A 26,891-nucleotide genomic window follows, 5' to 3' on the forward strand; every position below is an offset into this window, starting at 1 on the left:
TAACTCGGGATAATCAGGGAAGATGTTCAATCAGAGTAATTTTTTAATTATTGAAGCCATGACTTAAATTCTTGCGATAAGCAAACTATTAGGTACCCAAAAGCTCCCCAAAAAGTTTGTTACAACATTTACGGAAACCCATGTTATAAATATAGCGTTTTTAAACTTGCACATTTCGACAAAAAATTGACTAAAATTGTCTTTTTAAACAACAGTCTGTAGCTTTAGAAGCAGAACTAATCTTAGATTTGAAAATTAGGCATAATCAAGTGCCTGTGTAAATGCAACATAAAATTTGTTCCCCAGTCTTATATTAAATAAAGGATAAACAATTTGCATAACGGCTTAAATTTAAACTATTCTTCTTTCTGTTTTTTTTTAATGTTTTTTTTAATGTTTTATGTTTCTTAATTCATTATTTTCTGCACAACTCAAGTTCGCCCAATCTAAAATTATCTCTTTTTTTATTTGTATTTGTAATATCGATAAATTTATCGAGTCAAGGAAATCAGTATCAAATGTAAAGATGAGGAAATTGAGTCACCTTTGTAGGCTACGGGGATGAGATAAAGTTTGACGTTTGATTGCACAATATATTTCTTTTTTTTTCTTCTCTTTTTTAACCGCTAATAAAAACGGTTGAGTTCGTAAGTTGTAAACAAGCTTTTTTTTTCCTCAATATTTTAAGAGCATATGGAATGCAAAAAAAATTGCGTCAAAAATTAAAATTATAAGTCGTTAGCTTATTTATAGTTGAATATGTGAAAGATATTTTTTTAACAACCTCATTTTGTAAATGACAGGGGGGGGGGAGAAATCCGTAAATGTAAACTTTATGAGAAGTGAAATGTAACGATCTCACCTTTGTAAACCTTGTCCAATACTCGTTTAAATAATAAAGTAAATGTGTATAAAACAAAATAAAAAATTTTAAACAACATTTTTTAAAAGGAAGAAAGAAAGAAACATTTTAAATCCTCTTAGCCAGAAATAAAAAAAAGGGAAGTGCATTATTTTTAAAGTTTGAACATAAATTTGATGATAAATATTTTTATGAACAGTTCTGTGTTGCTCATTTTTCATTTTACCCATGACGCAATTCTTAATTTTTTTCACTTTTAAACACGCAAAAATGTGAATTTAAAAATTTATTTTTTTCCTTTTTTTTATTTTCTTACTTTTTTTTTATTTCAGATCAGTGTATGTTAGTATAAATGAAGAAGAAGTCGAAGTAATTGTGAATGGCTGTAAATTATACAAGGAGTGTTACGTAATCAAAGCCCTTAATATTTTACATTAGATTCATTTTAAATAAAATACACATTAGGGGACATAACGCAATATTTACACGAGGAAAAAGCGAAAATGTTTTCAAACCCTGACGAATCGCTTTTAAGGAAAGCGGAATTAAAAACATCCAAGACTGTTTCATTGCCGCAGGAAATTGAGAGCTGGTGAACTTCGTTTATCAGAAACACCTTAGAATTTCTTTCAGCAAACAAACTTGTTTTGATGCTCGTGATCCCTTCCTTCACAATAATATACACAATATTTGTCTTTTCATCTCTTAAATATTAATTTGCTTCTCCTAATGTGTGTATAAAGTAGAATTTTTTGACAAGGAATCTAAAGCTTATATATTAAAGATGCTGATTAGCGAATACCTTTTATTTATACAAGGTATTCTGTGCACACAACATGACGATTAATTCTTTTTTGTAATGATCAAGAAACGATGGAAACCTATTGGATACATGTAATACATTAATTACCTGGCTAAGAAAACCAGTTTAAAATTTGACCACTCTGCACCGAATCAAGTTTTACTGAAGAAACAGTATTTTTAAAAAGAACATATTTATTTATAACACCAACAAAAAATAAAAGGGGTTTATATATCATTTCTAATTCTCGTAATGGGTTAGTACACAGCTTAAAATAAAACAACAATATGAACAAAAAATCCGCTAACTCTCCGACGTTCTAAAATTTGTCTTCTTCGTGTAATTTTGTTCTTGACCTCCTTGTCCTGTTCTTCTGTTAATGCTTGCGTTAGCTGGATACATGTAATACTTAATAACTCGGTGAAGTTGGAAAGTGAATGAATCAATCCAAAAAACTACGATTCGCTGAATATTTTACCGATTTGTAAATTACTGTTCCACAAATCGTAAATTATTCTTATGAGATGATAATTCGACAAAAGCCGAAGCTAGTTTGAGAATAATTAATCAAATTAACTCTATGTCCTGACTTAAATAAGAACATTTATCAAAAATATTTTGCTTTAATTATTATGATTTAAAATCTTACCTTTAGAGTATCAAATCACGAATAATTTATATTCCTTTAAAACATTCTTGAAAAATTTGATTTTTCTGTACAAAATAGTGAAGATGTTTCGTAATTAATCTTACAAACTGACTATCATAGACACATTTCATCAATAGGTTCTAATTAAACTGTGTTTGTGCCTCAAGTGCAGAATCTTGCAATCGAAATTTCGACTACTTTCCGATGAGCAAGAGTACTCAAATCTCAACTAGATAACGATGTAATTTTCAATTTATTTTCAAGTTCTACACACAGAATGATTCTCGGTATTTTGACTGTAAACCGATTAATTGCTCAAGTCAAGATTGATTCAATGCTCAGAAATCTCAACAGACAATACAAATTCTTATCGTCTCCCAACTTTAAAGAGCAAACTTTGTTGCCATACTATCGCAAATGGAAATTTATCATAACTTAAATTTTGATCAATACTATCTGATTATTTAGAACAATTATATTTTTAATTAAGCTTTGCACTGGAGAAGCTGTAAGTTTCGATCTTTTCATGTTCGCTATAGTTAAAGTTTATCGCGCTAATTTGTGGTCGACCACTTTTCGATTAGTTAGACTGCTCTTCTTTCATCTGGTGCTCTATGCTTAGTGACAAAAAGGTTACAATGAATTTTTAGATGGAGCAGGCAAACTGTTTTGCAAAATTGAAGTTTTAACCTTATTTCGACATTAGCTAACAAACACAAAACTAATAAGAAAAATAATGAAATGAAATAAAATATATTTTTAACTAAGTTTTTCAAATTAATTAAGAAGGAGAAAATAATTTTATTTTCAGACCTAAATGGAAAAACATAGGGCACATGATAGGAACCTTTGGTGGTTGTCAAAGTTCGTTACATAAATAATGAGCTGCTTACTTTTTTTAGATCTGACAAAAATAAAATTATTTTCTCTGTTTTAGTCAACTTTAAGAACACAGTTTAATAAATTTTTGTATTTTTTCCAGTATTTTTTATATGGAATATACAACTATCAAATTAAAATTTTTTGACTGAAAATACATGTTTGTAAAAGCAAATATTTTATATTTGTAAATGAAAATGTGTATTTATAAAATCATAGAAATGGATTTTATATATCATCTGTAGTTGTTTTATAGTTCATGAATATTCCGTAATAGCCCAGTAAAATTTGACTATTTTTAGTAAAATTTAATGCCCAGTGAGTTTTTTTTATTTTTATGAAAAACATGGTTACGTTTTGATGCCTGAAAACTCCCCCTACTCTCCTATGCACGTTTTCCCACTTTTAAGAGAAATGGGGGATTGGAATATCTTATAAATAGGCAAATTAAATACACTTTTCAATGCATTTTTTAAGATTGATTTATTGATTCCAATTCTCTAACCATGGGCTACCAAGGCCAAAATTTAATTTTGAATTTGTAGCTATTCTGCTTCCTCACTTTGATCTCATATATAATACCATCGCCTGGTCCGGGTTGGTAGGCTAATGTCTAAGAGGTCAAGAGATCGGTCCCCGCCGGCCAAAGACTGCCCATGCAGTAAATGGTGACTGGTGCACGTTAAATTAGTCAAGTCACAAAGCCTAAATGTCCCCATAACTAATTAAAACCCCTGGGGGTACTGGATTGGAGATTGATCATTCTCTGGTTCAGGTGAAAATTACGATCTCTAGATGAATAAATGGATGTATGAATGGCTCCGCCCTATAAACGGACTGCAATGTGTATGTGACTGAAGCCGTTTTCCAGGCCATAGATGGAGCCCCTGGAAAACAAGAAATCATCCTCTGCCTTAAATTCGCTTGGTTTAAGCAAGCAGGCTTTCTGGTATTGAAAAGTGGCATTAGAAACAACAACAACGTATCATCAACTAAAGATTGTGGTCTTATAGCGCCACTTAGAATTACATTGCTTGCAACTCTCTAAACACACGTGCATCCATTGCAATTTTACAATTGAACAATGAATGCTAATTTTTCTTTTTTTTAATTTAAATTTCCGCAACAGTTTTTAATTCCGTTATCCTTTTTCATTATCAGAAAATAATTTGAAATATCGATACCTTCTTTACGAAACCTTTTTAATAATTCATTGGCCATTGCTTAATGTGGACTTTAATTAAAATGTTTCTTTTTCTTTATAAGATAAATACTGGTTAGATTAGTTATAATAATTAACCTTTAGCTAATTAAAACGAGATTTTAATCTCTGCACTTTTAAAAAATCGCATTTGACAATAGCGTTTACAATATACGAGGGTTGTAAATTAAATAGTGGCAACTTAACCATGAAACTCACAGAAGGGCGGGCATGCGCAAATTGGATATGGGAGAGGTGAGGGGGCGCTGTTGTCGATGTGTAGAGTGCAAAAAAAAATCGATCTGCTTAGAAGGGTAGTTGTTGTGTGGCGTTAAAGTTAGGAGTTTCGTTTCCATCGCTCTAAAGCATGTTTGCAAAAGGTGATCAGCTGTCGTGGCTTACAATCGAGGTTTCCCGTGGCAAAAATGCAACAGAATGCTATCGAGGATTAGTGGAAGCCTGTAGAGCAAATGTTTTACCGTATAAGACAGTAGCACGATGGGTTCAAGCATCTCGTCTTTTTTCGTCATTAAGCCTTTTCACAACATGCTTTAGAGCGATGGAAACGAAACTCCTCACTTTAACGCCACGCAACAACTACCCTTCTAAGCAAATCGACTGTTTTTTGCACTCTACACATCGACAACAGCGCCACCTCACCGCACCCATACCCTATTTACGCATGCCCGCCCTTCTGTGAGTTTCAAGGTTAAGTTGCAACTATTTAATTTACAACCCTCGTATTAAAAGACAAGACTATTCACAGCGGTAGAAAAGACACGCCTGTTGGAAGGTTACTATGGATGGTGTTTTCAATATAAATGTAAACAATAACAATCTCGAGCTCCTTACCTGCTCTAGTTCCGGTTAGAAAGTTTGCAGCTGCTTACTACAGCTTATTCTGCAAGGCGATATTTTCAAACGGATAATTTTGTTTTTAATAAAAGAAATAAATTAGATAATTTCTGTGCTGAAATCTGTGCCGTATTTCATACGCTGTTAATGTTATTAAATAATTCTGATGAATTCAAAGTGAAAATTTGTTTTAGTTATTTATACATATATTGTTAAAAAAGGTGACATGGTTGCTAGATTTTAAAAAACTGCTTTTTTTGCAGTCCTGATTTGACCTCTTTCTATTTGTTTTTGATGCAAGCTGTGCACACGTAAGTGTTAGCAATAAAAATAATAATTAAAAGTGATAAAAATATATTACAATGAAAACTTAGGCATTATTTCAAGGAGGGAAAAGCTAAATTTTTTGCTGTAAAAATTTTCAGCATTTTTAGATACATTTTAACAAAAACATAGACCTCAATCGAATTCTTACAGAAATGAAAATAATCATAGACCTAATAATTATGTCTGCATAAGTAAAAAAAAATCTAGGTTTTTTTTATGGTGGAAAAGTCTTAATGCTCACTTAAATTGCAATTTTAAATTTTTTATTCAGCATCAAAAACATTAGGACAGGAATATGCTTATTCGAATAATCAAACTTAGTCTTAATTACCACTATTCGAGTGTTCGAAGAACTATAGGAATGCAAACATGATGTTTAGATATTTACCGAGGCGGTTGTAGACTCTTAGCATTTTGTTCGAACTGCAAGATTAAGTTTATTAATTATAATTCAGATTTAAATTTGAAAGTTGGCATATATTATTGAAAAGGTGAGAAGTGTTTTATAACGATTCTTTTTTCAAATGTTAGGTTTACATATTTATTACAGATCAAACCACATGTTACTTCTACTTAACACTATTCTATTTCACACTTAATGTTAAAATTGGGTCTGGTTCATTTCATCGACAATCAGTTCATCGACAGGCCATTTCATCGACTAGGTCATTTCGTCGACAGGCCGTTTCCTCAACAGGGTTGTTTTGTCGACAGGCCATTTCGTCGACAGGGTCATCTCGCCGACAAGGTCATTTCGTCGACAGGGTCATTTCATCAACAAATCATTTCGTCGACAGGGTCATTTCGTTGATAGTGTCATGCGTAATTCTGAAGCTGTTTTAGAGATTTAATCTAAATATTTTTAATATTAATTAGAAAAATGCTATTATTTAATTTTTATACTAAAGTAAAATTCTTTATGGTAAGTAACAGTTAATATAATGTCACGTTATCAAATTATTTTTAATATCAAATCAAATTAATAAAATAAGTTATTCTCAGAATTAAAAGTAATACAAATATATTACAATGAAAACTTAGGCATTATTTCAAGGAGGGAAAAGTTAAATTTTTTGCTGTAAAAATTTTCAACATTTTTAGATACATTTTAACAAGAACATAGACTTCAATCAAATTCTCACAGAAATGAAAATATTCATAGACCTAATAATTATGTCTGCATAAGTAAAAAAAAATCTAGGTTTTTTTTATGGTGGAAAAGTAATTTCTTGAAGTTCACTTAAATTGCAATTTTAAATTTTTTATTCAGCATCTTTAACATTAGGACAGGAATATGCTTATTCGAACAATCAAACTTAGTCTTAGTTACCACTATTCGAGTGTTCGAGAAACTATAGGAACGCAAACATGATGTTTAGGTATTTACCGAGGCGGTAGTAGACTCTTACAATATTTAAAGTGCTACTCACCTTAACAAAAATGTTTAGAAGCACAAGCGCAACGTTGCAAGCATGTTTGCTCTTCACAAAGTATGTTTTTTCTATGAATAGTGAATTTAATAATAGTATTAATTATTAAATTCTAATCTAATACTATAAAATTATACTATTATTGAATTATACTATTATTATTATAATTAAATACTGATAGTATAATTTAATAATAATAATAATAGTAGTAAATAAATGACGAATTAATTCATTTTTTATTCGCACGATTTAAATTAGACACATTTTGTTTAAAAGAAAATGAACAAAAAATCAAACCTGGAATTTAAACGCAAGAATAAATAACTCTTACTCTACAAAAAAGAAAATAAAAATCTTGCAACTAAAATTTGACCAATTTCTGACTAGTTTAATTGCTCAAATTTTTGACTGATTTTCTGTACAGGATGAAAACACAATTTTCAAACGCTTTCTGACCAATATTAGTACAACTTATCGCCAATCAAAATTCTGATTATTTTCGGCCTGAACAAGCCACGAGGCTCAAAACTAAAATGCAGAAAAAATGAAAATAAAAAATGTATATATATTTAAAATATCAACTTTGTTCAGTAGACTACAAAAGAGGAAAAAAAAATATACAAATTTTCACACATCGCAAAAACAACAAGGAGAAAATTTCCAATAAACTTCTATCAACATTCAAAATTCCATTTTTTCGTTTCGGTGAGAAAAATTAACATTTCTTTTTCTTTCTCAGTACACATATCAAACATAATGTTTAAAAACATTTCCATTTCCGATTACACTTAATTAAAGGACTTTCCTTAGTGCTCTAGACTCTTTGAAATCTATACTTTCATTGCAAATTTTATTAATTTAAATAAAGTTTTATTCTCTGGCAAATCGAAAAGAAAAACATTTTAATATTTGAGTAAAAATATAAGTTTGCTAATCTTATTTTAATTAAACGTTAATGAGAATAAATTCAGATGCATATGGATAACTCTCCTCAATTATAAACTCAAAAGTCAATTTATCTGTTATATTTTAATAAGTATCGTTTTTCCCCAAATGCTTTAAATCATAAAAACCAATTAGACAGGTTACTTCTCCTCCTCTGATTTGGAATCATTTCTTACATCATTTCTATTGAATCGCATACCGAGGATGTGGAGTCATTGCGAGTTTTTTCTTCTTTTTTTTTGTACATTAACGAAGTTTATTTTATAAGGTAAAAGAACTTATAAATGTTTGGGGAAGACATAGGATAAAATACATATTAAACTATTAAACATTAAAACGTTATAAATAATCATTTAAATAAGAAATAAAATAAACTGGAAATGTGAGAACAAGATTTTTGTTTCAAGTAATATTTCATTTAAATTTCACAAGAATTGTCAGAAACTTCCGTCTTCAGCAGCACAGCTGACAAAGACACGAGGAAGAGGATCAGAACACAATTTTTGATCAACAATATTTCCCAACATGTTTTCCAAGTTGGATTTTCATTTTATTTTTCCCCACATGCAAATTTTTCAAGATTTTTATAATACTAGGAATTTCCTCACCTTTCTCACTTCGCTCACCAACCTTCGTAACAGCCACTCATAGTTTGTATTTTCCTATATCGATATTTTTAAAGAGAAAATATATAAATATTGAAATTTTATTAACATGTCAATAGTAACAAAATTAACGATTGCATATGAAAAAAAATCAACTGAGCTTGAAAAAATAAATATATAAACACAGGGAATATATAAATTTTTTATAAAACAAGAAGTAATTTTACTAGCTAACTATCTAAAAAATTTGTGTTTTTCGGATTAAATTGTTTGTAATCACCACCATTGTTATCATTGTACAAGTTTGCTCCTTTACTTTTGTTTGACAAGATTTTAAAATGTATTAATGCGTATTACTCACTAGGGGGAGGGGGATTATATAAGTATAATTTTCTTTTTATACGCAGAGAATTTTTGCAGCTGAAATTACCAGTTAACGAAAAGACCTTGTCATTGAAATTACCTATCGACCACATGGTTTCATTATCTCACAGAATCATTATATACTGTCTTTTTTTCCTTCCTAATTTCACCCGTCTTTCACTCCCTACATCAAGAATCATTCACAATAGTTATTACAATTGCTTTTGCGATGATAATCTATAATAATGTACATTAAAAATTAATCTTAGAAATAAATGTATTAAATATGACTAGAAAAAAATTGTGTAATATGCAACTTAAACGTGTAAAATACAATTAATGTTTCATTTTTGCAACGTGGTGTGAATAAAAGAGTACGCAAATTTCAAATAAAATGCTTCTTTCCTGGCGACTTCATCACACTATTAATATTTTGCATCAGGCTAGGTTTAAAAAATTTCAGCAGAAATATACTAAATTACGAAGAAGTGCAGGAGGCATAATGTCTAATGTAAAAAATCATAAAACTAGTTTCAAAATTACGCATGACTTTGCCAACGAAATAACCTTTTCTTAATATTGTCGACAAAATTACCCCTGTCGGCGAAATAACCCTGTCGACGAAACGACCCTGTTGACGAAATGACCCTGTCGACGAAATAATCCTGACGACGAAATGACTTGTCGATGAAATGACCCTGTCGACGAAATGACTCTGTCGACGAAATGACCCTGTCGATGAAACGACCATGTCAACGAAATGACCCTGTTGTCGATGTAATAACCTTCGCAAAGATATGTCCCCGTCGACGAAATAAACCTGTCGACGAAATGACCCTGTCGACGAAATGACTTGTCGACGAAATGACCCTGTCGATGAAATGGCCCTGTCGAGGAAACGGCCTGTCGACGAAATGACCTAGTCGATGAAAGGGTCTGTCAATGAAGTGATGTCGATGAAATGGCCTGGCGATGAAGTGATTGTCGATGAAATGAATGCGACCCGTTAAAATTATATACCCTTCATAATTTTAACATTAATAAAATAATATAAGAGTACTGTGTTTTCACTATTTTTTTTATTATAACGACATTTTTATTATTTATTGCATGTGTTATTTAGACTTAAAATTCATTGTAAACACAAGTAGTAAATAAACGAAAACAACGTTTGCAGGAACTACTACTCAAAAGAATCTCAAAACACAATGATCCCGTTCTGAGCCAAATGACTTCAAAATACACCAGACACAGTAACCCGGAAGCGTATTGACAAAACATACCGTAGATTGTAAACGTGGCGAGTGCAGGTGGAGTTGGCGATGGATTACGCGTAAATTACATTAACCTAAGCAGTGTAATTCGATATTTTCTTCTTCTCCTCGACTAGCCATTATGAATAAAAATAACTCATTAATTCCTTTTAGCAGAGAAAATAAAAAAGAAAATAACACCTTTTTATTGTCAGGATCACTTTACAAATACACTGTATTCATATTTTATTAAGCGCATTTATTTTTTATAAAACGATCTAGTTTTTTGATAAAACAGATTCAATTTTTAAATTTTTTTTACAAGAATTGTGTTTGCGAAGAAATGAAAATAATTTATTAATGAACCAATCACAAAAAATAACGTAACATTTTAATACTATGTTTTATTGAAACGCTATTTCGAAGAATTAATTCTATTTAACTTTTATTGTAAGAAAACATAACCTGTTTTATTTTAGTGATATTTTCTATGAAATCAATATTCTCTATAAAAGAATAATGTAAGCTTTTTTATAAAGATTATTTTTTTAGAAATTAACAAAGACATATTATTTACTAGAAAAAAAATAGAGTATTCAAAAATGTTATCACGCTTTAAAGTAATAGTTTCTTGTAAACGAAATAATCAATATTTTTAAAATAAAGTTTGAAAGCGTTTGTTTCATTACTAGAAGCATTCATTATAAAAAAAATATATATTAAATTACTTTTTTGCATAATTTTATGAAATAACTTTTTTTTTGGAATGAGATGAGATTTTAAACTTTGTGAAAAATTGATTCAATTCCTTAATATATATAAAAGTCGGTAAATACTTCCTTCATTATGGAGGTCATAGATAACTTGATACCTTTTCAATATAAGAATAATAAATGCAATTAATAGAAAATGCACGATTTTAAAAATATATTTTATTTACACGCATTGCGTACAGGTTATAATGCAACTATCATACGTAACATAAATTTATAGATTCCTAAATACTGTTATATGAGTTTGGTAATTAAAAATACAATTAAAAAATAACATAATTAAAAAATAACATAATTAAAAAAAATTTCAACCTTCAATTAAAAACTTCCTGCTGTCATATATTAATAATAATTATAATTTTTAGCAACTTTCTTGGGCACAAATTTTTAATTCTCGAACTTAATACTATCCTTTATATGAAAATATCAGAAAATTTATAAAAGAAAAACTATATTTTAAAACTGAGACATTGGCGACAACAGAGGTTAGATGTATGTGCTGAGTTTAAATAAATTATATGTTATATAACTCACATTTAAGTTTTAGATCAATTTATTATCAGGTCATAAGAGTGTTTTTTAATAAATAAATGTAGTGATTGTTTGATTTACAATTGTAAGGTCCTGGGTGTTTAATGTTAAGTTATACATTTCCTTAGAAATAATATTTGAAATATGCAAAGCAGGGCGGCATTCATTTCAACTTAAAAATCATCAACTTAACTTTCAATAACTATAGATAAATAAAAAACAAAAGTTTGATAAAAACTTTAAAAGAAATACTTTTAGAAAAATTCTTTCTAAATAATATTTAAATAAAACACAATCACTTCGTCTGAGTGATTCTGTAAGAAATTCTAAACTGTACAATTTTACAAGTTAGGTGAAAAGTAAATATCTACAATAGTGGTAGGGAATTAAGGAAATTCTAAATCTAAAGTTTGAGTCCTAGAACGTAAACATCTGATCATTAGATCAAAAGTTAGTTTTAGATTTTTCGTTTATTGCTCACTGTACACTAAAAGGTGATTTTTTTTTCTTTTGAAATTTAGATTTTAATGCCCTTATTTCAACCTCCTTCGAGTTATGCTTACTTTATAAATTTAATCTCAACTTTATTTTTCTTTTTACTTTTAAACTGTAAAAGACTTTTTCTCCATTTGTAAATTATGAAAAAAGTTATTAATCTGATTGCGTAAACAGTTAATTTATTAAAATTGAACATTCTCAATTAATTCCTTTTAATAGTCATTTATATTATTAATAATAATTATTTGCACAAAATTATAATAGAGGAAAGTTTGATTAGAAATTTAAAAGTTCTTGCTACAATAATTAGGGAATTTCTATTGACAAATTCAAGTAATTTTTTTTCCGGAACAAAATGCATTTTTATTTAAAATGGAACGGTACTGACTTAACATTTATACGATAAAACACTCTCTAATCGCTAACACCGATGACAGGAAAAAAATTTCGTTTTTTTTTTCTTTTCCACAAAAAGTTTAGAACTTAAAATGTTGTTCTTTCATTATAAAGCAATAGCATAATATTCTCGTATCATGTAAAACTTGATAACGAAGTTACTTATCTACCGTTTTACAGTTATAAAATGAAATGATTATTGAATTCTACTTGAATTTTAAAATGTCAATGTATCCATCGTTCAATGAATTTTACGATTATTTTTATAAAACTGTGTATAATGAACATTTCAACTAAAAAAATTAGTACAAAATAGCTGCTAATAATTCTCTTAAACATTTACAAATATTATACATTTATAAATTTCAGCTTTTCGCATTATTGCTAAATAACCTCTACGTCGAAAAATATTTAAGGAATTCCATAATAACTGAAAATTAAATAAAATTTAAAAAAAATTGTAAATGGTTATCGAGCAGAACCATTAAGTTTAATTAATGAATATAGAATTAGTAACAAAGTCACTGCTGAACAATAATTTTTTTTTAATCTTTTAAGTAAACAAACTTTATTGTAATAATCATTTCATTATTAAGGATTAGAGGTTATTGTGAAATTATTAATTTTAATAAGTGGATGAGTAGGTAAAGAAGTTCACTACTCGAAATACGCGTATACATTTAATGAAAGTTATGAAAATACAGAAGGGGGCTATGGAGGTAATAATATATAATTTTTTTTATCTTAGTTTTATTACGATCTTCTAAAAAACGCTAATAAACACAATTATGTTAACAAATACAAACGATTATGTCGGAGCTATAACAAAAAAATACGCTTTATATTTCATTTAATGCAGAAGAATCTAATGAAGATCAGCTTATTTGAAACTCTGAAATGTGACACCCATATATAACTTGGTGAATGATAGATACGTGATACCGAAAACAAAACAAAAACATAAGCACACAGCTGTTTGGCGATTTGCGAGACGCTCCTTCAACGCCGATAGATATTTTCGCCAACCCCTTTACAATCTACGGTATGTTTTGTCAATACGCAACCCGGAAGTATAGGCGGTAAAGAGCCTGCTGCTCTCCCTAGTGTAGAAAACACCATCCATACTGAGGGTTACTATATTGCGGAAGTATATAGAATTAATACGTATTTTTAAGTATTTTCAAACAATTGTGCTTGAGAGTATAGTTAAATATTAAAACGATAAAGAATTAATAAAATTTCTATGTAACATCAACGAAAAAAAATAATAAAATTAGCAATTAACCTGTTTATTAATATTACTAATGCCAAGGTTAAATGCGATTCTAAATCCACAAGAAATAATATTTTCAGTGTGTTTCTTATCATATGAAACTATTTGTTGCACCTGTGCTAAATAATGAACCAATAGCGATGATAAGGAAACCGCTTTATCAATTATTTTATTTTTTTCTGCGAATTCAATGATTTTATTTTTCCCGCAATAAAAAATTGATAAACTGAGTTCTCTTGCAAAAACTATATCTACAGATTCCCTTAAAATTTATCATTGAAGAGTTGCTCTTGAAAATTGAAGCATGACATCCTGCAGTCTTCTCGTCGTTTTTCTTTTGGGTGTAAATCTCTTTTTACTAGTTTCTGCAAGATCTGGAATCAATTCTGATGTTTCTGAAATTCCTGTGAATGCCGTCACTGAGGGATTTCAGAATTTAGATCCAGTCAGCCCCACTATATTTTCCGGTAAGTAAAGAAATCATTTCTGTTCTTGCCTTTAGGGCTGCTAACTACTACGCTTTTTGAAAACAAAAATTATATATATATATATATATATATATATATATATATATATATATATATATATATATATATATATATATATATATATATATATATATATATATATATAGATAGATAGATAGATAGATAGATAGATAGATAGATAGATAGATAAGGAAAAAGAGAAAAACTGATTAAATTAAGAAAATTAAAAGGTATTACTTACTGCACATAAGCTGCAAGTATGTAGATCTCATAAAATAAGTTAAAAATATAGAGGAATCATGGAAAATAATAAAGATTAACGAAAAGAGAAGAAGAAAAATTATTAAAATAAAATATTTAAAAAAATAAAAGTATATATATTAAGAAGCCGGAAAACAAAAAAATGAAAAAATATAATCTCTGAGATATTATCTTCTTTTCATCTTTTTTGCTTTTTAGTATATATTTTTTTAATTTCTTTCTTTTTTTTTGAATATTTTATTTTAATAATTTTCCTTCTTTTTTCATTAATCGTTATTATTTTCCATGTAAAAAATTACTACCATTGACGCCACCGCTATTTCTGAAACTTTTAGACGAAACAGCTTTTCATTCTCAATAACTATAAAACCTTTAAATCATTCTTGTAATATTTCCTGTTCATGTAAGTTCATTTGAATTCGATACTCGCTTTATAGATTTCGTTTCATGTTTTATTCTGTTTGTTCTTTATATTTCATTTTCTATTCTTACGTGATATTTTTACTTAATGTGTTCTATTTTATTTGTTATAATTTTTTTGTAAAAATTTTGTTGAGCGCTCCTCACACTATTGTATTGACATATTTTACTTTGGCTATATTGATACAGTATAAAAAAAGCACTCCTTTTTGCGGATATAATCGTGTGAGCTGATGAAAAGATTGCATCTTTTATTTTCCGGATTTTTATAAATTCGGATTATTATTAATCGGATTATAATTAAATCGGATATTTTTTTCCGGTTTCTTATTGTTTTTATTTTTATTATTATTTTCCCCCCTTTTCTCATTGTTCTGTAATTTTATTATTTATATATTTTCTCTACATTTTGAACTTATTTTATGAGCTCTATTTACTTGCAGTTTATGCGCACTTATGATAATAAAACTTATTGTTTTTCTTTGAGTTTTTTTTCTTTTTGTCCTTTTTGTGTTTATTTACTATGCTATATATATATATATATATATATATATATATATATATATATATATATATATATATATATATATATATATATATATATATATATATATATATATATATATATATATATATATATATATATATATATATATATATATATGACTCTCTAATTACAAGCAAAAATAGATTTTGACTTTTTTTTATGATCAAATACTGTCCTATATTTACTTAAAAAAATTCTGCTTGAATATCAGTTATATTCGCACTAAAATATTATCCAAAAAATGTAGTTTTGAGTTGTTGTTTTTTCATTCATATTCAAACATTTAACAATAATTTATTTCTTACAGTTACTAATCAAACACTGAAAAAATCTGTTACTTTATAGGAATTATATTGGTACTAAAATCTAAAATCCAAAAAAAATTGTTTTAAATTTTTCTTTTATTCGTATTCAAAAATTTATGAATAATTGATTTCTTATAGTTACTAATCTAACAGGTACTTTTGTTACATTATCGGATTTATATTGGAACTAAAATATAAAATCCAAAAAAAGTAGTTTTGAATTCATATTCAAAAATTCATTCATATTCAAAAAGTTACCAATTATTGATTTTGTAAATTAAGGAAATAAATGGCTGCAAATTTCAAAAATTGCTATTTGGAAGTGAACAGTGTTAGGAAGATTTTGCCTTAAACTCAGAAAGAGACACCGGTGTTTCATAGCCTATTTCCTAACCGTTAATTATTCTTCGTCAAAGGGTAAAAAATTGAAATTTCCAGAATTTTTGCTAATTTTGTTAAAATTTTAAAAGCCTCGCCACGAAAGGACTGGTTTAAAATGGAGTTTCATTTGAAATTTGAAATCATTTGCATGTAGCGGTGGGGAAATAACTCTAAATCAAATTTACAAAACAAAGAATCGCACTTCAAAACCTTAACTTAGCCTTCACTAGAACAAATTTTCTCAAGTAGCCTGCAAAATTGGCTGCCCAGTGAACTTTTGCTTTATGTTAATTAGAAAAAGTCAAAAAAGCTCTAAAGTGGCCTGCATGATTTTAAATTAATTTTTTTTCGTAATTTTATACTACCCGGTCTTATGTCTACCGGGAAATTCTTTTTACAAAAAAAACAGGCTCCATAATAGAAGGAAGCAAATGGTACCTTTATAAATGAAAAAGTAATAGGGCATTCATCCTTAAATGTATGATCAGATATATTGCTTAATTCGGTTGGGTATTTTCGTTAAATGTTCAAATACTTATGCACATGTTCTTTAGCTCCATATATTCTACATATCTCTTTAATTTAGTTTTTCGAAACTCTGTCACCGAAGAAAATAAAAAAGCCATAGTTTAAGCTCCTTAAAATTGAAAAAAAATGCGATGATTTTAAATTAAATATAGAATCTTGCCATGAAGAATTATCATGACTTTAGAACAGGCAAATAACTTAAATATGTAAATAAACTTTTTTAAATATCGACAATTTGGCGACATTTTTCAACCTAGATGAAAATCATCAAAATCACTGCCGCATTCACAGTTTTTGCAAATTGTTATGAGCCAAAGTAATGCAGCATTGGAGTAAGTTTTTAAATATAAAAGAATTAGACCACAAATGCTTTTCATTTTCACAAAACTGTGTCTTTTCTCCGTATTGACATTTTGTGCCATTTTCAAAATAAGTGCAGACAGCGCTGGCGCTAAACTTGACCTAACAGTCATGAGTAACAGTTGCAAACTCACAGCACTAATAAAAATAGCATATTATTTGCAAAAAATTTATTGTTCCGTACTACGACGGAGCCTTCGAAAAACAGCCTTTAGGTAGAACATTACCATTGAGTTAGCGGGTAAATACCTTAATTTAAAAAATAATTAATAAAATAAAAAATTAATAAATAAAAAATTAATTTAATAAAAGAACCTTTTTCATTACTGTCAAAGATAGCGTGTACTTTCGAACACAGAAGACCCTAAGATTTTCTTACATGAAATCAGATTTTATGATTTGAAATTATGTTCTGGATCAGGCAGTGCAGCTGAATAGAGGGCGTTATACATAAGATTTAGAACAATTTTAATATTTATTTATTTATTTTATTAATTGCTTTCGCACAGAAAACCAAACTTCACGATCGGAATTTCCTTTCTGGAATTTTCTCTTAATTGAAAAAATATCCTGTGTTTTCCTTATACTCTAAAGTCATTCTGTACATCCATTTCATTATTTTATTCATAATGTAATTATGAGATTTGCTTATGATAAACCAAACTTTGAGTCCTTGATTACTCTTATAATAAACCAAATCAACTTCGTCATTTGGTACGTCCTAATTCAAAACAAGTTTTTCTTAAACTAAACACCTCTGAAGTTACGAAAAAATTCTCTAAGTATTTCTTGAGAAATTTAGAAAAATGTTGAAAATTGAAAATGTCTCTTCAATTATTGTAAAGTAGTGTATTCTTCACGCAAAATCAAATGAAATCAAACGTAAGTCAGTAAAATTAATGGTTCGAAAGTTTAAGTAATTATGCATAAAAAATACAGTTTTCTTCTTAGACCCATTTACTCATTACTATTGCTATATAGAATAAAAAAACTATTACGTCCTATGTTTTACAAAAGTTAAGAAACAAAGTTTTGACTTTATATCTTCACGCGTCTGATTCTTAGATTCTTGAACACATATTTGTACGCCAATTCCAGTGAAATTCATATTAAGAAGATTGGTCTAAAAGTTTTGAAATAAGTGTTTTTTGTACTAATTTTATAAATCCAAAACTATATTTTTTTCTACATGCAAGTCTCATAGTCCCGCAGTGAACTGATCGTTAAGACACGGTTCCCAGCAGATCACCGAAGTCAAGCATCTCTGGCTACGGTCAGTGTGCGGGTGGGTGACCACATGGATCAGCCTGCGTAGGGACCGAGGGTGTGCGGTATTGGTCCTCGTTAAACTGTTCTACCGTAAAGTACTCGACTTCGCGTGCAGGTCGTCGGGCTACCGAAGCGGGGGTGCCATCCCCTCTGCAGAGGATCAAAATTGTGATGGTATGTCTTCGGATCATCCTCAGGGATGTTTCCCAGACCGTCGCCAATAGCCCATAGTGCAGCTCCAGTGCGACGTTAATGAACAACAATAACAACAGCAAGTCTCATAATTTATGAAAATCAACTTATCAACTTGCATTTGGTTTTATTATATTCACCGTTAGCAAATGCATTGGAAATTAAAGTGTAAGTTAAGCCTCCGATTGCTCCAAAAAATGAATCACTATAGGCGTATGTCAAGCCAAAAGGGCACAGTGGTTAAGGCACTAAGCTGAGTTGTCCTTTTGATAAACCGGGGTTCTTATTCCCCGGGCGAAAGGAGATCGCGATATTTAACCTTAATTATATACGAAATTAGTTCAGAAATGAATTAACATACATTGAATTTTTGTTTCATCTATTTTTCTTTCAGATTGTGATTGTGGAACTGGCTCCTTAGCATGTGTCAAGGTAAATGAAAAAAAAGTTTGTCTTTGCGAAGATGGTAGAGCTCAAAAGGGAGACACATGCGAAGGTAAGAGGAGTTTTTGCAATATAGTCTATTCTAAATATTTTGACAAATGCTTGAATATGTTGTGATATATCTTAAATTCTATTTCACTCGTCAATAGTTAGTGAGTTATTTAAAATTACTCACTAGCCTCGACTCAACTTGTAAACCTCGACTTTCTAAATAACTCTGTAAAACGATGTAAAATACAATTGGTTTTACACACTCCAATTAATTTTTTCTCTTCCAAATATACGCTCTCTTAATACACTACCGAGCAATTCAAAAATCAATGTAAGCTACAAAAAATTCAAAATTGAGATTTCTATAAATTTCATATTTTTGTATGATAAGCTATCGATTGCAATTTTTTTTTTCAGAAATAGTTTTTGCAAAGGCAACTTTATCTGCAGGAGAAAAGAAATGGCGTCAGACAAAGCTGACATTTAGACAGTAAAAACCATGCAAAGAATATTTTATTTTAAAAAAATATTTTCAGAATTTAATTCGGAAAATATACATATTTTTTAAAAAAAGGATATTATGTCTATAATCCATATATTTAGCATTTCCGTATATATTATATATATAACGGTCTGTTCAAGGAAAGTATATTAAGGAAAGGATATTTTTGGACTACCCTTCCCCCTTTGTCAGTAAAAGTAAGCAAATCACAAGCATTTTCCCATTACCTTAGGCAGTTGCTTCCACACCATTGATTTTTGACATTTGCAGTAGTAGTTTTTGGATTAAATTCAAATAAAAATATATAACTTCGAGTAAAACCAATTTTAAATTTTAATTTCGTTTTGAGTGGAATATTCTTAATGAATTTTTTGTGTTCATATCTCCTGACCTATAAAACTCCTTGATGAATTTATTTATTTTATTATTTTTCTCAAATTTTTCCTTTCATTATTCCTTAACATTTATTTCAGATTTGAAATTTTTTAATGTCTAACTTTTTCGTTACTTTTTTTTATTTTGTTTATTGAGGAAATTTTGAAAATAAAGGCATTTTAATGCCATGCGTAAACATTGCTTATAACACTCCCCCCCCTTGCGAGCAAAAATAAGAAAATCACCAAATCTCTTCCACCATAAGGTGCTTACGTAATATTAGAATGGCCCCTTTAATCCGTATATTTCGAATTTCTGTATATTTATTTATAGTCTGAAGTAGTCAGCCAGGTGACCAAGCAGTCAGCTTGCCTTATTGCTAAGTCAATGATTGCGGGTACAAACCCAACTGAGGTCATGGATGTTTCTGCGTGAGTTTTTTTTTTTTTGTATTGTATAATTTGTAAATGCGACCCACTCCAGGAATGGGTATGTATGGCAGTGTGGCGTGGAAAACGCTGCTTACCTCCGTGACTTAGGCAAAGAATATGATTTAAGTATGACTTTGACTTAGGTACAAAGGTTCCAACCGGGTAACGTTAAATGAGTAACACTTTCGGCATCTTCCGAGACTAAAGAACGAGAGTCAGTACCTGCTGCTAGAAAAAAAAATATTAACCTGAAATAGGCCCAGCACTCTGATAGTTTTATTGTTCTGTGTAAATTATTATGCATGAAACTTTAACACAAAGCCTCTGTAATTTAGTTCGTTAAGGGACTATAAAAATGAAGAGCATTGTAAGAGAATATATATATATATATATATATATATATATATATATATATATATATATATATATATATATATATATATATATATATATATATATATATATATATATTCTATATATATATATATATATATATATATATATATATATATATATATATATATATATATATATATATATATATATATATATATATATATATATATATATATATATATATATATATATATATATATATATATATATCAATATATATATATATATATATATATATATATATTCAAAATTCAAATCATCTTATGACGAGTAATTTCACTAAAAATTTCTTTTTTGTTTCCAGTTGTTGTTTCTGCTGGATGGAGAACAGGCGGCATCATCCTAATTGTACTTTTCATTATCACCCTTGTAGGATTTGGATTCTTCGTTTTCAAAAGGTATTCATAAGTTTAACTGTAGTACTAGATTATAAACTTCATAACAGCATTTAATTTTTTTTTTTTATTTATTTAATTTTTTATTTTTTTTTTATCCTGTTCGTCTGGCCAAAATGATTTTCTCAATATGTATTGCATTAATTTCTTCAAACAATTTTAGTAACGATAATAATATAAAAAAATTAAAAGTATTAAAAATTTACTCGAATTATGTGTTTCTAATAATCTTGCCTTTGTCGGTCACCTGTGACCCCTGTGGCGCTACGATCAAACTCAGCGCCGGTAACCGGTGACCCCCACGGTATTCAACGTGTTAAAGTGGATTATTTTTAGAGCCATAATGAATCATGTTCCTGAAACTCATTTGTCCTAAGTCATTGAAGGTTTAACTTGTGGAAATAAATTTTAAACTTGTTCATATCAAAACTATTATTTATAGGGTTTTAATTCGAATTTAGTTCTCAATATGTCCACATACTTTTTTGTTTAATTTGGTAGAACATATAAATAGACAAAGAAATAAATGATGTATAAAATAGTATTATATGTATTTTATAAAGTATATATCATATTGCAAATATGTTTCAAATTCCATTTTCTATTTTTTAGCAGGCAATAGTAAACGAAGAGATTGCTTTGATGGAAGAGATTACATTGTTTGCATTGAAAAGATTACTGGACAATTAAAAATCATCAAAGATATTGAATATTTATTACACAATGAGCATTTATTGAATTTTTATGTGGTCTTCTTTCGAAATTCGTAATTTTTTCAGCTCTCGTAAAAAATGTTTTTTTCTTCTTTCATTACGTACAAGGTAATAAAATGCATTTAAAGCAATAAAATACACTTAGTTGAAATGTTGCAATTTTATTTATTATATTATGCTACTCTTTATTACACAAATTTGAAATATTTTATTATAATACTAGATGCTGTATTGTAGTTCACAGAAATAAAATCGATGGTTTAAAGTTTCAGAATTTTTAAGCAAAATATGAAAGTGGAAAATAATGGTATTGGAAAGAGAAAAAATGCTCTGTTTTCAAAAAGTATCCTAAACTCTCAGGAAAAAATGAAAAAACAATTGAATGAAGCAAAATCGCTGGAAGAAACAAAAATGATATACTATTCTTTGGAATCACTAGTTTGGAAGATGAGATAAACATATTAAATAAAACCAGTTTGATTAACAGATATAATAACTTGCAAGATGTAACAAATAATCACTTTTCACTTCTCCTTTAGTTTTTTTTTTGTAGAATTACAACAGGTTTAATTTCTATTATCAGCCCCAAAAGTACCTACATGCTGATGAAATATATAGGGGAGAGGGGGGCACATGTGAACAAATTTTTTTATTTCTTCACTTTTCGAAAAATATCATCAATTTTTCATAGTAAAAAAGTCCATATGTTTAAATAGTCTTTTCTTTTACTTGTGGAATTTTTTGAGATTTTTCAATAAAATATTTCTTTACTTTATAATATTTTAGAAAAATGACTTCAATTGTTCACATGTGCCCCTATTGGGGGCACATGTGAACAGGCCTGGGGCACATATGAACAAGATTAAAAACACAAAGCAATCATCATATTTCAAAGAAAAAAATCCTTAATATAACAGATATAGATATGCATTATACTGAGGTGGTTGTAGCTTACTATGTGAATTTAAATTGTACAACAGTACTGTCAATAAAAAAATAATTTTTCAGCTGTAGAATAATTTTTCCGTAATTTGGTTTTCCGCAACTTCATGTTCCACGGGTGCTGTAATGGGCCTTTTTCTTTCTTCTCTAATACTCTTTCATGCTTTTTTTTTCATTTTTTCTATCTTTTCATTTGTAGCTTTAGCAATTCTATTTTCTCAGGTGTATCAGTTAATATGCGTGATGCGCGATCAACCATTTAATAAAAAAAATTTTTTTTTAAAGCAAAAATTAATAAATTAATTATGGAAAATTAAATAATGACAATTTTAAATGCATACATATTTTTTAAACTGATAATATCATGAGAATAATAATCTTAATACTATGTAGGGGCACTTGTGAACTGTTCACATCTGCCCCAGATGTTTTGTTCACAAGTGCCCCCATCATCCTTCTTAAACCTAACTTGAAAAATAAAGAACTTTTAATTGAGTAAAAAAAAAGATTAATTGTCATAAACTTACCTGAATGTTCATATAATGATCTGCAATAGTTAATTTTAGTTTATTGGTTGATTTATATTATGCTTTCACTTGAAGAAGCGGGCGATTATAATATATGCAACACCAGCTGATACAAAGAAATTGTCAGAATAGACCAACAAAATGACTCATTGTTCTGAAAGTTTTTCAGAGAGGCAGGACTAGTACTGCCATCAATTGAAAATTTTTCGAGATTTTTTATTTCAAATCATATTGGTAAAACATACCATGTTCACATGTGCCCCCTGTTCACATGTGCCCCCCTCTCCCCTACTGTTGTGTTAATTTGCGAGAATTAGGAAATGTTTTTTTCCCTCACAATCTTTTAATCCTTTTTGCATGCAGAATTTTATCTTCACTTTTGACAAGGAACCTAAAAACATATATTAAAATGAGTGATTATAGAATATTCAGTCTTTTAGAGATGAGATGACGAAAATTCTACTTGCAGCGCACAAGAAAGTTAACTGTTACAACTAGCTTAGTTATCATGAGTTTGAACAGTACTATGGTATCTCAGTGAAGTTCTAAACTTATCTCAGTGTCTAAACGCAAAATGACAGTTGAATAGGAAATGAGACAAAAAAGCTGCAATATAGGAAAAAATAAAAAGTTAAACCAGTGGAAGGAAAGTAACAAACTTGAACCAGATAATAATATAAGGAAGATAAGAAAAAAGGGTTGAGGATTGGGTGGGAAATCTATAGTAAATGCAGAAATTAAATTAAAAGTAATTCCAAGCAATGGAAAATGAAAGAATGCTATAAAGATCATTAACTAAATTATTAGAATTTTTCAGAACGTGGGATGATTCCCAAAAGTCAAGGTCGATAGATGAAGAGCAGCGTTAAATTATTTAGTAAGAAACTTAAAACATGTGATTAGAATTCTAACCATGTAACACGATGAAAGATCGTTTAATATCCCAATTTCGGACAAATTCCTAAATCAAAATTTAAAGGTACTTATAGTTGCCCAATATTTACAAGACCACACTGACGAGGAATTTGATAAAACTCAATTTCTAATTTGATATTTTTTGTTGCTATCTTTAATTTTTTTTTTTAATTTTATAATTTTTTTTTAAATTTATTTTGTGTTTAAACAAAATTTCATCGTTATGGATGTGATAATTGCAAAGTTTAAATGCGTTTGACTTTCGATTAAAAAAATTAGTCAAAAAAGAATTAATTATAAAGTAACTTTTGTTGTCAGTTACACTTACTGCAATTTACAGTAAACACCCATAACATCATGTTTTTAATTTTCATTTATTTCTAAGTTTCTAATATTAAACGAAATTTTCAGTACAACACCTTAAGTTATTGAAAAAAATAGTGAAACAACATGACTCATTTTTTAAGTGAGTCATAAGTATTTGTATTCTTTATAAATAGAACAGACGTCTCAGATTTTTCTCACTCAACACAATTTTTCCCTCTCCGGTACCATGGTTTTTCCAAAGATAGTACGTTTCAACAAATACAGTAGGGTTAAACTGGCGTAGGGGAAGAGCGAGATATACCAAAGCCTCCTAGAGAAATGGCCCCACTTCTCTAGGAGGCTTTGGATATACTAAAACCATAATAATGGTGAGGAGAATTGTGTGGGACGTGGAAAAATCACTTAACCTTGATACGCCTATCTTTTTTACAAAGAGTGTAAATACTGCACTGGTAATGATGAAATTGATCATTTTCTGATATTTATCTCCAATTTAATTGGTTGAAAAGTTAAATTTGTACGAAAATGACATGAATGTAATAAGAATTCGCCTTGACCAAAAAAATATTGTTCGTTTTTTTAAATGTTATTTTACTTAATAATTCAACTTTAATTTCATACAAATGCATCGCTTGATTTCAATAAAAGTGTGCATTTGTTTCGTTTTCTACAATGAAATACCTAAATGTCAATTATATTTTTCACTTTCATATTATTTTTTGCTCTTTAATTGTGCTTTTTATAATATTATTAATATTGTTTTTATAATATTATTTTTAATAACAGCGAAAATGTCTGCAACTTAGTATAAATACAACATGCTCCATTAATTTTATTGTTAAATAACTTCAGTCAATCTTTGGTCTTAATGTGCACTTGTTATGATTGTTTTTCTTTCTAATTAAAAAAAATATCTAAAATAAAAGCAGAAACCTTACGCAAGTTACAATATGATTTTATATTAACACTCATTCACATTTTATTAAAACCTATTTAGGAAATACGTGTCATGATGGTGGGAGGAGCGTGAATGCTGAAATATAAATTAGGTTAAAATATCACTCAAGATTATTAAATTAGTACATAAATTTAAGTTCTTTTATATTAATTGTGAGTGAAGTTCAGGGGTTTGAGCGTTCACTTCCCAATGAGAAAGGTGATCCAGGTTCGAGTCCTGGCAATGGTTGGTCTATTCGAATTCCGCTCCCAGTCCGCATTAACCACATTTTAGACAGTGAGTAACCCAAGTGGCAGATAAATTATTGGTTTGAATCATCTTACCGTCTGCTTAATAGTGGGAAAGATATCAAAATGTAACGCAAATGCGGAAGAGGTCCATCAAAAAGTCACCCGTGAAGGTTTTAACTCCTTATTCTTATCCCTTTGACGTAAACTTTCTTTAACACTAGAAAGACTGAAACTTAGTATATTGCCCAAAAGCAGTCAAAATGACTGGATTGTGAAAGAATAACTAATGTGTAAAGAAATTTGTTTAAAATTAATTTTTAACATTATTTACTGTTACATAACAAGTTATTAGTATATATTAACAATAAAGAAATAATATGCTGTACAAAATTCTAAGAAATTGCGTCATTATATGCATCATGGCTTTTTTAATTGAAATTAAAAGCAGTCAAAATGACTTCCTTAGGCAATCTAGCGTTAAGCATACTTTTCTTACTTCTTTCATTATTTTGTATTACTTAAAGTTAAAATAAGAGAAAATATTATATTTTTGCATTTTAATGACTTATGGTTCTGAAATACAGCATGAAATACCGGTATCTTTTTTTTGCTCCTTAAGGCAAAAGTTTCCAAACAAACCTCACTTTCAAACAATAAATTTTAAAATTTGATCTCATTTTCATTTATTAAGATCTATGAGAAATGTTATCCATTATTGAAATTTCTTTAATTTTTCAAACCAGTTTCAGATAAATTTTTAAATATGAATGAAAATGAAATTCAAACTAATTTTTTCCGATTTTGGATTTTAGTATAAGTATTTTAGTATAAGTATTTTACTGTTAGTACAACTATTATTTAGTAACTATGGTACTGTTTTTTTTATAATTAAAAAATATCAAATTATATTTTTGCTTATAATTAGAAAAAAATATATGGAAGGGACACTGGTGTCCCCTATGAGTCAAAGAGTTAAAGGTTCTTTCGCTTCCTGGTGAACCTCAAATTTACAAGGTTACCGAGTTAAACATCGATAGTTGCAAGTCCAAAGGTGAGTCGCCTTTTCACACTGATTTTAAAATAGAATAGCATAAAGTGTTCGGCGTGCAATTAAAATTTAAAACAAATTGTAAACTGATAAAATGTATTTCTGTTAACCTTAGCAATTATTCGGTTCATAAATTTTACACATAACAATAAAATAGATCAACAAAACCTCAAGCAATATTCTAATTTCTGTGTTGTTTTGAAACTACTCTTCACACTCAAGTGATAAAGAATAATTTGGTAAAGGCGATAACTTATCATTCTTATCCATTGTTCAATTCTTATATTTCAATCTTTGCACAATA

The 26,891-nt window shown here is 28.7% G+C and overlaps 1 long non-coding RNA gene across 1 annotated transcript; it reads left to right on the forward strand.

The window, feature by feature from the left end:
- The first annotated feature begins 13,839 nt into the window (after window positions 1-13,839).
- LOC107447789 (uncharacterized) lies at window positions 13,840-21,791 on the forward strand. Its single transcript, XR_006226685.3, has 4 exons — window positions 13,840-14,109; window positions 18,788-18,889; window positions 20,837-20,930; window positions 21,540-21,791. It is a non-coding gene; the product is annotated as an uncharacterized LOC107447789 (long non-coding RNA).
- The last annotated feature ends 5,100 nt before the right edge of the window (window positions 21,792-26,891 follow it).

This window comes from Parasteatoda tepidariorum, chromosome 2 (assembly GCF_982258835.1).
Source record: "Parasteatoda tepidariorum strain Cologne lab strain chromosome 2, Ptep-v5.0, whole genome shotgun sequence".
NCBI lineage: Eukaryota > Metazoa > Arthropoda > Arachnida > Araneae > Theridiidae > Parasteatoda > Parasteatoda tepidariorum.